The sequence below is a fragment of the Manis pentadactyla genome, unplaced genomic scaffold (assembly GCF_030020395.1).
Source record: "Manis pentadactyla isolate mManPen7 unplaced genomic scaffold, mManPen7.hap1 scaffold_302, whole genome shotgun sequence".
Lineage (NCBI taxonomy): Eukaryota > Metazoa > Chordata > Mammalia > Pholidota > Manidae > Manis > Manis pentadactyla.
In genome coordinates, this window is record NW_026644691.1 from 52,949 (window position 1) to 67,235 (window position 14,287).

Below are 14,287 nucleotides of genomic sequence, written 5' to 3' on the forward strand. Positions count from 1 at the left end.
AGAAATAGAACTTCTTGGACATTTAGTATATTAGTTTGCTAAGGCTGCCAAAACAAAGCACCACAAACTGAGTGGCTCAAACAGAAATCTATTGTCACAGAGTTCTGGAGGCTAGAAGTCTAAAAGCAAGGTGTGAGCCAGGTCAGTTCCTTCCGAGGGCTGGGAGGGGAAATCTGCGCTAGACCGCTCTTTTCAGCTTCTGGATCACGGTCTTCTTGTGTGATTGCCTCATGTGATCATCTCTTCATATCATCTTCCCTCTATGTGAACTTTTGTGTTAAAATTTCCTCTCTTATAAGGACACAAGTCATATTGGATCAGGCCCCACCCTTAGGACCTCATCTTAATTTGATTGCTTTGTACGGATCCAATCTCCATGTAACATCCCATTCTGAGGTACTGGGGGTTAGGACTGCAACATATGAATTTTGTAGGGACACTTTTATGGTTGTGAGTAGATCTTAATTCTAACACTCCAGTCTCCCTAAGCCTTTGAATCCCTTCATCTGCAGTAAACCAAGGCATGTCTGGCATTACTAGCTTGTACACTTTGGTTAGTGAGCAGTATGGTCAACAAACTAGTCCATATTTAGGCCAACCAACCAAACTGTTAAAGCTCTTTATCACTTTGATAGCTGCAACATTAAAATGTAGAATGTCTGCTAAGTGGGCCCCTATCAACAACTTTGGTCTGATCCAACTTTATGTTCCTTTTGCTACTATCCCACATCTTTAATACCTAGTTACACACATTCCAGGACTTTTGTCTGTACAAATTAGAAAATTCAAATAGTTTTTTGGAATGTAGTGTACCTCCTCATGGGTCATACTTTGTACCTCACCTTTAGTGGTCAGCTGGGACTTGAGTCTACTTGTAGGTCTATATCTACAGTAATAGCAAAAAGCAGTGGAGGGGGTCAGTCCTGAGGGGAATCAGCTGTTGTCTTGCATGGAAACTGCTTCAGGATTAATTTGAGACAGGGGTGGAGGGACTGCTTCTACTCGGGGTGGAGATGTTAATTCTTCTGGCAAAACAGATTCATCAGAATTTAGGAGCTCAAACATTCCCACGCTTCATGAGTAGCTTTCCCCGCATCCCCAGTCTAACTTTAAGAGGGTGTTCCTTCCCAATCAATGCCCTCCCTTCAACAGTAAATAACTTGTGAGCCTGGCATTTAGATTTGTAATGTAATTTAGTCACTCACACGATGAGATTCTGGTTTTGTTTTTCAGCAACCTCAGTTCTTACCTACAGGAGATACAGGCCTTACTATAGGACAGGCACAGAAGCTTTCAGGTCATTTATGTGATGTGTGAGCTAGGAATTCAAATCCTTGCCCTCATCCATTTCTTTCCTCACTATGTTCAGTGACCTTAGGAACAACCAACCAATCTCATTATATTTGTTAGCTTGACAAAAATGCTCAAAGGTATTAAATACACGGTCAACTAGATCATTGATTCTTCTAAGTGTTTAATTATGAGACCCTAATGGCGATATTTTGTGTATTTCTATTGCTGTGGACTATCAATGCTTTATTTACTACTAGAAATAGTCATTAAATCTAATCGGATTAGACAGTCAATTCCAGAAACCCCACAACCAATTCAGAAGACTCATCCTTAGAGCCACTCTCAAAGTCTGATGGAGGAGGCCAGCAGGCTGGAGACTTAGAAAAGAGTTATGTGTTGAGTTCAAAGACAGTCAGCTGGAAACAAGAAAGAGCTGGTCAGTTTGCTTATGGACAGTAATATGGTGTTTGAATGAGAAGCCCTAAAAAGAGCCTTGAGCCCTGTGGATATGCTAACACACATTGCTGCCTCTCCTATACAACTGTATGTACAAACCAAAGAGGAGTTATTGAAGCCAGGATATGGTCAGCAGAGCAACATCCTGCTGCCAGTCCCAACTGCACTAAGCCCTGGAAACTTTGTTGAGTGGATGTGGCCTTGGACATTCTGAGACATGGACCAGCGATGGCTGGCCATTCTGGCACCTTGAGAACAAGGCCTGGAAGTTGGTCACTGGTGTGGTCTTGGAGTAACAGCAGAGTGGCCCCTAAAGATCACAGTAGTGTACCTAAAAATGCTGGGAGGTGAGAGCATTTTATGGAGAAGTTTTGTCTTATCTTTATGGCCACTACATTTACCTCCAGGAGCCCTATATATTGACCCATCTGTAACTCTCCCAGGGTGAAAGTCTGGTATACTGGACCAGGACGAAATCCCATCCCTGCCACTGTCCTATCACAGGACCACTCTCCAGCATGCATCCTACCTGATGGACAATACTTGCCTATTCTGGTGTCATTAAGACATTTATCTTATTGCCCTTAAGGTTATTTTCTTCTACAGTCCTTGCAGCTTGGACCCACCCCCTGGCCACAGCTGCTGCTTGCTGTCCTGCTCAGAGCTCCCTACTAGTTCAGCTGCAGGTCTCCTCCTGTGGAATGGGGGAGCCATGGACTTAATCTGCACAGGACTTTGAACCTAGCTGAATCCTCCGGTTTAAAGATTATCATGATTTATTTCTGTTTTTATTGTATGTTATTGGTCTAGTTACAGTGCTCCAGTTGTCTCACTCTTTTTTCTCCAGTTTTTCAGCTTTTTAGGGGCTGTTATGGAAGATGGGAACTTAGTAGACTGTATGGCAAGAATTCTGGAGGGGTGGGATGAGGGTAAAATTGCTGTATTTCCAGAATCTCTCATCTGACCTTAGTCCATCTCCATATCAATAAGTGTTTACAAGGGGTGGAGAGAAACTGTTCTCTCCTTAGCCATTTCCATATCAGTAGGTGTTTATGAGCAGCGAGTGGCGAGTGTGCCCCTGGATGGAGAGAAACGGGTGAGCAGGAGTAGCTGAAGGAGAGGCGTGAACCAGGCTTCTTGTTAGCAATAAATGGGTTTCCCCCACTTTAGGTTTTCCCTCAACTGATTTTGGCTTCACTGGTTTCACTGGTTTATTCACCCCATGCTGGGAACATTCTTTCCTCCTGTAACTACACAACCTTAATTCCTTTTTGCCATATGACTCACAGGTTCCAGGGATCAGGATGTGAGCATCTTTGTAGAGACATTTTCCTGCCTACCCCAACTACCTTTATTATGCACAATAAAAATAATAGTTGCTACAATCTAGCAGGCACTATAGCACATGACATGACTCATTTAAGCATTACTACTCTGTCCCTGATGTATGGCAGTGGTGGTACTGCAGATTGGTGGAGAAAGGAGAGGCTATTAAATGTTTTGAGAAATTAAGTATCCAGACAGAAAAAACAAAGAAGACTATGGATCCCTAGTCTCGCACAAAAATTTCAGATGAATCAAACAGCTAAATGTCACAAAGCTTTAAAATGTACAGAAACTGTGTGTTGAGTGTAATCGTAATTCACAGCATATTTAGAAATGTGCCACTGAATGAAGTTTGATAAGCCTGAAGTAACTGCTCTGCTTGTTAATGTTTGGGTAAATGGAGGAAGGCAGGAAGAGAGAAAGGCAAGCATATTCCACTCCTAAAGTCACATCGGACCTCCTAAATATGCTTCCCAAATTAACAATGGCATGTTTGCAGGAAATTAGACACTAGGCCTCTGGTGCTTATCACTATGGCGCTGTGTGTTTCATGGTATTTCTCACTGAACTCATTATTTCTGGATTGTACATAACTTATTTCACAACTATTGTACATTTTTACCTAAATTCTCTTTTCTTAGCTTTACTTGAGGGACCTAAATTGCTTGTTTTCAACTCTAATCTTAGGATATGTCTATGCTACCTTTAAGTTAAGTTTATTAGTGTAGGGACCAAGGGCATGCCACGCCATGATGTGCCATTGTGACATGAAGATTATTTTGAGCTGAAAAACTGTCAAGGCCCAAAAGACTCAGGAAAATCCTTTGGGCATCCCCCTCCACTCCCAATAACAGAACAAGAAGTTGGAGGGAGGAACTCCTCCAGAAGAACCATCACCAGAGAGCTATATTATAATGTAAACTAGGAGTGATAGGAAGGAACGTGACAGAGTCTGTTAAAATTTCTCTCTGGGCCTCATTGGTTCTGGGTGGCCCAAGAGGTATTTTGTTTACCAAACATTTACTTTTTCATAGTCCTCTGAATTGATTCCCCATTCCTTGATGGGCCCAGTCTCAGACCCCAACTGCCTTCTCCTTGGTTCAGGATGACATAAATACCTCATTCTCTTTCACTATCTTTGCAACCCAAGTGTATGGCTTCCCCATGGATAGATAAATAATTGAACTTTATGAAAGTTGTTTTTTTTTTCTCCTATTCATGTCTCATGTCAGTTTGATTCTTGGACCAGCTAGAAGAAAGAACCTCGAGGGACAGAGGAAATGTCTTCCTCCCCAGCATTAGAGACAGCCTTTCCTTTGAAAATGATTTTTGGCTCCTCTTACCAGAGGCTGCCATTTGAGTTGGAAATGAAAGTTCTAGCTAGACAGTCTCTTTTTACTTAACAATGTCTTTGTCACAAATTGGAGTCTACAGCCTGGCAAAACTAAAAGCCAAACTTCTACTTTGCTCCTGGCGTAAATTCAAAAGGACAATTTGTACCATTTGTAAACTAATCAAAACAGATCATCCACAGTAAGACTGGGATAACCTTTAGTTCCAATTCAATCTGCTTTGAGTTGGTTTTGGATTGTAGTGTTTGTGGAGATAATTGCCCCTATTGCCAACTTGATGTTTATTCTCTTTCACCCATGGAAAAGGTGCCATTGAACAAATTAAGGGGGATTATCATGAAGAGTAGGTAATTGCCAGTAAGTTCAATAAACTCATATGAGCTTTGGAGCCAGAGGGTATTTTTTAGGCTTCTGTTTTTGTCATTCGCCAGTCATGTTACCTAGGAGGAAATGCTTATTCTCTCGGTGCATAAATTTCCTCATTTGTAATAATAGATTCCTGATAGGGTTGTGATAGGCATTCAAGATTATATATGAATTTCCAAAAGTTCTGTCTGGGACAGGAGTGGTTTTTTGATAAATGATACGTATTATTTTTGAAAAATATCATTGATAATTGAAAATAATTTAAAATTGAAATCATTGAAAAATATTATCACCACTTGCTGATCAATGTAACAGAAATAATGTGATCATTCTCTTAAGACTTAACATGCTATTTAATTTGCATGATAGCAACTAAATATAATAAGATCTGGATGTTTCAACCGGGGCATAGGCTAGAAATACAGTTTAAAGTTGTTTTTGAGAACAGACTGATAATGCTCAGACTTACTTGCTCCTTTTCTATGAGATCTCCTGCTGACTAAGGATACACAAATGTTTCCCTTTCTCACACTTTTGGTTCAGAAACAAATCTATTTCCAATATTTTAATAGGAATAAAATATAAGAACAAAGTAAATTTGATGCATTATATCACTGAAAATTAAATAATAAACCACATGATAGAGCAGAATTTAAAAGCTTTTTCATTTTTAAAAAAAATCATGATTTAATAATTTATATTCCCCAGGCATGCAGCCCTAGGAAATTTCTAGCCCAGGACATCATAGCTCTACTTAGAGTCTACCAAATTATTTGCATGAGATTTTTCCACAGGGAAATAACTTCAAATATCCTTCCTCCTGACACCCAGAACTTCTCTTTTCCCTCCATAGCTAGTGGGTTATTATGTTTAAAGCATACAAGATTGGTTAATATCAAATAAATTCATATTCAAAATCCAAATTGTGTCATTGAAAAGGTATATTTAAAATTAAACAGAAAACATTATTTAGTTGGTCGATTTTCTGGCCTATCCAAATTATGCTTATGATGCCGGGGTTCTTGTTTGCAGAGCCGAAGAATGAGCTTCACAAACAGTCAAGGTAGGAGAGCAAGGTACAGGCTTTAATTTAGAGATACAGTGAAAGGACAGAGCTCCCAGCTTACGCCAGGAGGGGACTGGAGAGTCCGTAGTGGTGCATTGTCTAGGGGGTTTTATAGGCAGTTGAGGATTTTTCGAGAACATGAAAAGAACTTAGGGGTGTGGACTTGTTAAGTGGTCCCTGAATATTTAGAATGAACTTAACACGAGCAACTTCCTCTAATGATTTCTCTCTGACATATCAGCATCGTGGTCTGGGAGCATATGAAATAAGGCCACCTGCTCAGCCCCACAAGGTGGGCTAAGGGATTGTTTGCTAAGAAGTAAGTTAGGAATCTCTAACGTCTTAACTTCTTGGGTATTAAAATGCAATCTTATCTTCAAGGTGGAATCCTTCCTGCCTTTTACTGTGTTGTTTATGCCTGGACTTACTTGCTAAATTAGTTGCCCAGTTTACAAAATCACTCCATCAGATCTGAAGGAGGAAAGACAGCACATAGGCCTGGGCCTTTTAGTATGCTAAAGTGAACCTTACCCATGATTATAAATGGTTAGCATAATAAAACATGTGCTACTCTTCTTTATCTGGGGAACATTAACTGATTTCACTGAAGAATGATTCTAGAGCTCAATATTTAACATAGAGTTTTAGCAGAGGGGTTTCTTTGCATGTAGTTACATTGCTCTGACTGCAAATATCCCGCACTGCCCCCTCTGGAGGCCCTCACCCTACTCTGACTACATCCACGGTCTCTGTCTCACTTACTCTATAGGCCTGAATAGTCAAGGGATAGTTACAATTATTGGGAGAAAATAATTCTATTTATGTAAGTATATATATATTTAATAATCTTCAGACTAGCATTGCATTACATAATTTGTGAATTTGAATTTCTGGAATTTATAAACATTAATGTGCTATTATATTAACATATGTTAACATATTAATGTGATATATTAAGGGTAATTTTTTTCAGAAGTGCATAAAATTCAGATTCCACACTTTATAAGCCTTTATCTAGTGTGTGTTGATAAATGTGTAACAAATGGTTTCCAGGAAAAAATAGCTGCAGTTTGTAGCATTGCTTAATTCTGTGTAAAAACTCCCAGCATAGCAGATTTAAAGCTACCAAAGCAAAATCACTGAACACAGAACTGGAAACAAATGCATGGAATTGGCTCTCCTGAGCCTGAAAGAGTTCTCCAGTACATCTGCATATTCATAATAACATAATTTCATGTAATCAAATTGAATTTAACTTAAATTGAGTACCTATTATGAACTAGCTCCTATTCAAGATATTGGGGATATCTCTCTAATTGTATATTATTTATGTTCTATGTTTTTGTTTATTTATTACCAGTTTTTACCCTAAGTAAAAGCCTCAGGAATGTAAGGATTTTTTCTTTTTAGTTTATTTTTTATTTCTTTGACCATAAAATGATGCCTGACACATAGCAGATAAGAAATAAAGATATGGGGGGCGGAGCCAAGATGGCGGCATGAGTAGGACAGTGGGAATCTCCTCCCAGAAACATATATGTTTTTGAAAATACAACAAATACAACTATCCCTAAAAGAGAGACCAGAAGATACAGGACAACAGCCAGACTACATCCACACCTGCGAGAACCCGGCACTTGGCGAAGGGGGTAAGATACAAGCCCCGGCCCGGTGGGACCCGAGCGCCCCTCACCCCAGCTCCCGGCGGGAGGAGTCGGAGCAGGGAGGGAGAGGGAGCCCAGGTCTGCTACATAGCCAGCCCCAGCCATCCGTACCTGAGGGTGGGGTGCTGGATACTAGGGAAACAGGACAGTAAGACCTGTGAGCGGGTCCCCGCAGCCTGCGCCCCTGGGACAAAGAAAAGCAAGTACTTTTTGAAAGTCTTAAAGGGATAGGGACTCCACTGCTGGACAGAAGCATCCCGGGACACTTAGCCCAACACCTGGGAATCCCAGGGAACTCTGGGTGCCCTAAACCCCTGGGCAGCAGTTCTGAGACCCCTCACAATGATAAACAGCACCCCCTGTCCATTCTCCCTCCGGCACCCCACCATAGCAGAGCAGCAGCCTGAGGCTGCCACACCCACAGCAAGGGAGCTTCCTCCATAGCAGCTGGGCAAGAAACAGACCCAGACTACATGCAACTGCCCAACACAAGCCACTAGGGGTCGCCATTGTCCCAGTAAAGAAAGGCCAGGAGCAAGTGGAAAAGGTCTTGGCTCTCCCACATGGCAGGCAAGTCAATAGCATACCACTGCATCTATCAACATGAAAAGGCAAAAAAATTTGATCCAGACCAGGCTAACCCAGACACCTTCCACATCCTCTCCTGAGAAGGAATCTGGGGAGGTAGATTTACCCAATCTTCCTGAAAAAGAATTCAAAACAAAAGTCATAACCATGCTGATGGACTTGCAGAGAACTATGCAAGAACTAAGGAGGGAGAATACAGAAATAAAACAATCTCTGGAAGGACTTCAAAGCAGAATGGATGAGATGCAAGAGACCATTAATGGGCTAGAAATCAGAGAACAGGAACGCAGAGAACCTGATGCAGAGAGAGATAAAAGGATCTCCAGGAATGAAAGAATATTAAGAGAACTGTGTGACCAATCCAAAACGAACAATATTCGCACCATAGGAGTACCAGAAGAAGAAAAGAGAAAAAAAGGGATAGAAGGTGTCTTTGAAGAAATAATTGCTGAAAACTTCCCCAAACTGGGGGAGGAAATAGTCGCTCAGACCACAGAAATGCACAGAACTCCCATGACAAGGGACCCAAGGAGGGCAACACCAAGACACATAATAATTAAAATGGCAAAGATCAAAGATAAGGACAGAGTAGTAAAGGCAGCCAGAGAGAAAAAAAAGGTGACCTACAAAGGAAAACCCATCAGGCTATCATCAGACTTCTCAACAGAAACCGTACAGGCCAGAAGAGAATGGCATGATATATTTAATGCAATGAAACAGAAGGGCCTTGAACCAAGGATACTGTATCCAGCACAATTATCATTTAAATATGAAGGAGGGATTAAACAATTCCCGGACAAGCAAAAGTTGAGGGAATTTGCCTCCCACAAACCACCTCTACAGGGTATCTTAGAGGGACTGCTCTAGATGGGAACACTCCTAAAAAGAGCACAGAACAAAACACCCAACATATGAAGAATGGAGGAGGAGGAATAAGAATGGAGAGAAATAAAGAATCATCAAACAGTGTTTATAATAGCTCAATAAGCGAGTTAAGTTAGACAGTAAGATAGTAAAGAAGCTAACCTTGACCTTTGGTAACCACAAACTTAAAGCCTGCAATGGCAATAAGTACGTAGCATTCAATAATCACCCTAAATGTAAATGGACTGAATGCACCAATCAAAAGACACAGAGAATGGATAAAAAAGACATAGAATGGATAAAAAAGCAAGAACCATCTATATGCTGCTTACAAGAGACTCACCTCAAACCCAAAGACATGCACAGATTAAAAGTCAAGTAATGGAAAAAGGTATTTCATGCAAAATACAGGGAGAAAAAAGCAGGAGTTGCAATACTCGTATCAGACAAAATAGACTTCAAAACAAAGAAAGTAACAAGAGATAAAGAAGGACATTACATAACGATAAAGGGCTCAGTCCAACAAGAGGATATAACCATTATAAATATATATGCCCCCAGCACAGGAGCACCAACATATGTGAAACAAATACTAACAGAATTAAAGGAGGAAATAGAATGCAATGCATTCATTTTGGGAGACTTCAACATGCCACTCACTCCAAAGGACACATCGACCAGACAGAAAATAAGTAAGGACACAGAGGCACTGAACAACACACTAGAACAGATGGACCTAACAGACATCTATAGAACTCTACATCCAAAAGCAACAGGATACACATTCTTCTCAAGTGCACATGGAACATTCTCCAGAATAGACCACATGCTAGGCCACAAAAAGAGCCTCAGTAAATTCAAAAAGACTGAAATCCTACCAACCAACTTTTCAGACCACAAAGCTGTAAAACTAGAAATAAATTGTACAAAGAAAGCAAAAAGGCTCACAAACACATGGAAGCTTAACAACATGCTCCTAAATAATCAATGGATCAAGACCAAATTAAAATGGAGATCCAGCAATATATGGAAACAAATGACAGCAACAACACAAAGCCCCGACTACTGTGGGACGCAGCGAAAGCAGTCTTACGAGGAAAGTATATAGCAATCCAGGCATATTTAAAAAAGGAAGAACAATCCCAAATGAATAGTCTAATGTCACAATTATCGAAAGTGGAAAAAGAAGAACAAATGAGGCCTAAGGTCAGCAGAAGGAGGGACATAATAAAGATCAGAGAAGAAATAAATAAAATTGAGAAGAATAAAACAATAGCAAAAATCAATGAAACCAAGAGCTGTTTCTTCAAGAAAATAAACAAAATAGATAAGCCTCTAGCCAGACTTATTAAGAGGAAAAGAGAATCAACACACATCAACAGAATCAGAAACAAGAAAGGAAAAATCATGACAGACCCCACAGAAATACAAAGAATTATTAGAGAATACTATGAAAGCCTATATGCTAACAAGCTGGGAAAACCTAGGAGAAATGGACAACTTCCTAGAAAAATACAACCTTCCACAACTGACCCAAAAAGAAAATCTAAACAGGTCAATTACCAGCAAGGAAATTGAAGCAGTAATCAAAAAACTACCCAAGAACAAAACCCCCGGACCAGATGGATTTACCTCGGAATTTTATCAGACATACAGGGAAGACATAATACCCATTCTCCTTAAAGTTTTCCAAGAAATAGAAGAGGAGGGGATACTCCCAAACTCATTCTATAAAGTCAACATCACCCTAATACCAAAACCAGGCAAAGACCCCACCAAAAAAGAAAACTACATACCAATATCCCTGATGAACATAGATGCAAAAATACTCAACAAAATATTAGCAAACCGAATTCAAAAATACATCAAGAGGATCATACACCATGACAAAGTGGGATTCATCCCAGGGATGCAAGGATGGTACAACATTCGAAAATCCATCAACATCATCCACCACATCAACAAAAAGAAGGACAAAAACCACATGATCATCTCCATAGATGCTGAAAAAGCATTTGAGAAAATTCAACATCCATTCATGATAAAAACTCTCAACAAAATGGGCATAGAGGGCAAGTACCTGAACATAATAAAGGCCATATATGATAAACCCACAGCTAACATCATACTGAACAGCAAGAGGCTGAAAGCTTTTCCTCTGAGATCGGGAACAAGACAGATGCCCACGGATGGAGCTAGAGGGCATTATGCTCAGTGAAATAAGCCAGGTGGAGAAAGACAAGTACCAAATGATTTCACTCATATGTGGAGTATAAGAAAAAAGGAAAACTGAAGGAACAAAACAGTAGCAGAATCACAGAACCCAAGAATGGACTAACAGTTACCAAAGGGAAAGGGACTGAGGAGGAAGGGTGGGAAGGGAGGGATAAGGGCAGGGGAAAAAGAAAGGGGGCATTATGATTAGCATGTATAGTGTGGGGGGGGGCACGGGGAGGGCTGTGCAACACAGAGAAGACAAGTAGTGATTTTACAGCATCTTACTACGCTGATGGACAGTGACTGTGAAGGGGTATGTGGGAGAGACTCGGTGAAGGGGGGAGCCTAGTACACATAATGTCTTTCATGTAATTGTAGATTAATGATACCAAAGTAAAAAAAAATTGAAAAAAAGAAATAAAGATATGTTGAAGTGAAGGACACAATCTCTGTCTTCAATGAGCTTGAAGTCTATCAGGAAAAGAAACAAATGACTTTTCAAGAAGAAAAACAAATTAGAGCATATTATAATTAATAAGCTTTAGAATTTTCTAAAGGTGAAAATTATAATAAATTCCATAATACTATAATTAATAATCTATCTCTGTACCAACAGCTACATTTTTATTGATGTGTTACTTGTTTGTGATTCTGCAAAGAATAATAGCAATAATGCTGACAGTAATAGAAAGCTTTTATACAGTGCTTATTCTATTGTAGGATATACTGAATAAATTACATATATTATTGAATTTAACTCTCATAACAGTCTTTCAAATATGCACTAATTTTACCTTCCACTTCAGAAATGAGAAGAGTGCGCTACTTCCAAATAGTTTAGTAACTTGCTTAAGTCAAAGGCCGTAAGTGTCAAGCTCTATTTTGAACCTGTCTTTCTGATTCTAGAATCTATATTCTTTTTTTTCATCTTTTACTATCAGTGTTTTTAATGGCCAAATATTTGAATAACCTCAATACTCAAGAATAGGGTCAAACAGATGATGTTCTTTCATATGGTGGAATACAATGGCTGCCACTGACAATCATGATATAGACTCTCTATATTCTTAACCTCTATTCAGGTTAACATTAATTTCCCTCTTTTTTGTTTTAAAATGGTCTTTGAGAGTTCACATTTTCATTTTCATGCTTTGCAATGTGCAAATGCAAGATTGGCAATTGGAATTTATTTTTTAAAATAAAAGATGCTCTACCATTGACAACAGGGTTCCCACAAAGTGCTTCAAACTGGCCACAGAATTTGAATGAGATCACTACAGATTGTGAAAGGAGGGAGTCATAAATGATACTTTCCTGAGAGTGTTGGGAGCCCACGGGCTCACTATGAGTAGATATTAATGATGCAGACAAGTATTTTAGGGTCTTGTGGTGGAAAATAGGGTAATTAAACATTTCTTATACTAACTACCGCTGATTCTCTTATCTAGTACCTACACAGTTTTTATATGGTAATTTATTCAATGTCTTCATCTGATTTTTGTAATTGTCATGATTCTGCCTTTTAGTAGTGCATGACTTTTGGCAGGTAAGTGGGGATATTAACAATAAAACCTCATATAGTTGAGAGGAGTAAATAAGATGATTCATGTATTTTAAATAATACCTGGTACATGGTAAGTAAGCACTTTCTATATATTAGCTTTTATTATTTTTATTCTGAACATTGGAGAGACCTAAGCTAAGGAAGAATAACCTTTCAGCATTTCTTAAGTTAGGTGACAGAATGCTGAAGTATAGTGCTATAGAGCTTGGAATGGGCTGAGGAGTGGGGTGTAGTCCAGGGCACAGTAAAGATCCTAACCCCCAATATTGTATCTTCTCCTAAATATTCCAGTTAGCCAGCAGTTCACAAGTTTCTCTTTTAAAATATACCCTCATTTTGCTTCAGATGTTCAATTACTCTCATTAGTTAGCTTTCTTCCTAAATACCCTTTCAAAATTGTCTTATTTCTTATTACAGCATAATCTTTTATAATAGGAAGTGCATTTTATTCATTGCTATGTCTTACAACATTCCATTTAGTAGATTCCTCACTATAGTCGCTGAATCAGAAATTAAGAGGAAGCAAAGGGAATTGATAAATCTATGAGGTGTGTGTTTCTTCTAATCGAACCTACTTTTTAATTATTGCTTTTCCAATTTTACCTTGTATCTGTCAATGTCTTAGTAAAATCCCATTTGAAATGCATTCACAGACTTATTTCATAGATTATACCAATGAAGTTGCTCAGCCTGTTTAAGTTAGGATCACCAGATTTTAGATAACTGAATTATTAAAGTTAAGACTTAAGGTTTGGCCTCCAATGACACAGAAAGGCATCAGATAGCCACTGATGCTCAATTCATTGTTGTTCTTTCATACAACAAATATTTACTTTAGTACTTCCTCAATACCTGTGCCAAAATGTCAGGGACATAGCAGTCAACAAACCAGGAAAAAAAATCCTGCCTTTGTGGGCTTATATTGTACTGGGGAGAGACAGACAATGAGTATGTAGTAAGTCTTGATGATGAATCCTATGGAGAAGGATGAACAAAGTTAAGGTGGAGAGAAGACTGGGGGATAGAACTTGCTATTCCAGTAAGGGAGGAGAGCTCACTGATAGGGAGGTGTTTTGAACAAAGGTCTGAAGGAAGTGAGGGAGTAGCTCATGAAGATGAACCTTGGGGTCAACACATTCCAGAGGGAGGGAACAGCAAATATCGAGAGCCTAAGGAATTGGGGTGCTTGGTGCTGGTAAAGAAAAATTGCACCTGGCAAAGTTAACCAGGCAACGAAAATTTTATTTGACTATTGTAATGGGGAAGAGAGATTCAACTCAACTCCACAAACAAAGGGCTGGAGACGTTTAAGAGCTGGGTTGGTGGGCATCCTAGGTTCTCAAGCTGAGCAGCACTGGTAATTTGAATAACTATTTGCTCTGGGAGGCTATCTTAGTCCCTAAAGGATGTCTAGCAACATCCCAAGCCTCTAACCACTGAATACCAGTAGCACCTCCCCCTGCTCCCCAAATACCACCCCCAAGTTGTGACAATCGAAGATGTCTCCAGATGTGGCCAATGGTTCTCCTCG

The 14,287-nt window shown here is 39.5% G+C and overlaps 1 protein-coding gene across 3 annotated transcripts in view; it reads right to left on the reverse strand.

The window, feature by feature from the left end:
• LOC130682349 (metallothionein-1A-like) overlaps positions 1 to 14,287 on the reverse strand; it is a 64,946-nt gene that overhangs the window by 33,068 nt on the left and 17,591 nt on the right. The gene's annotated exons all lie outside the window — the stretch shown is intronic.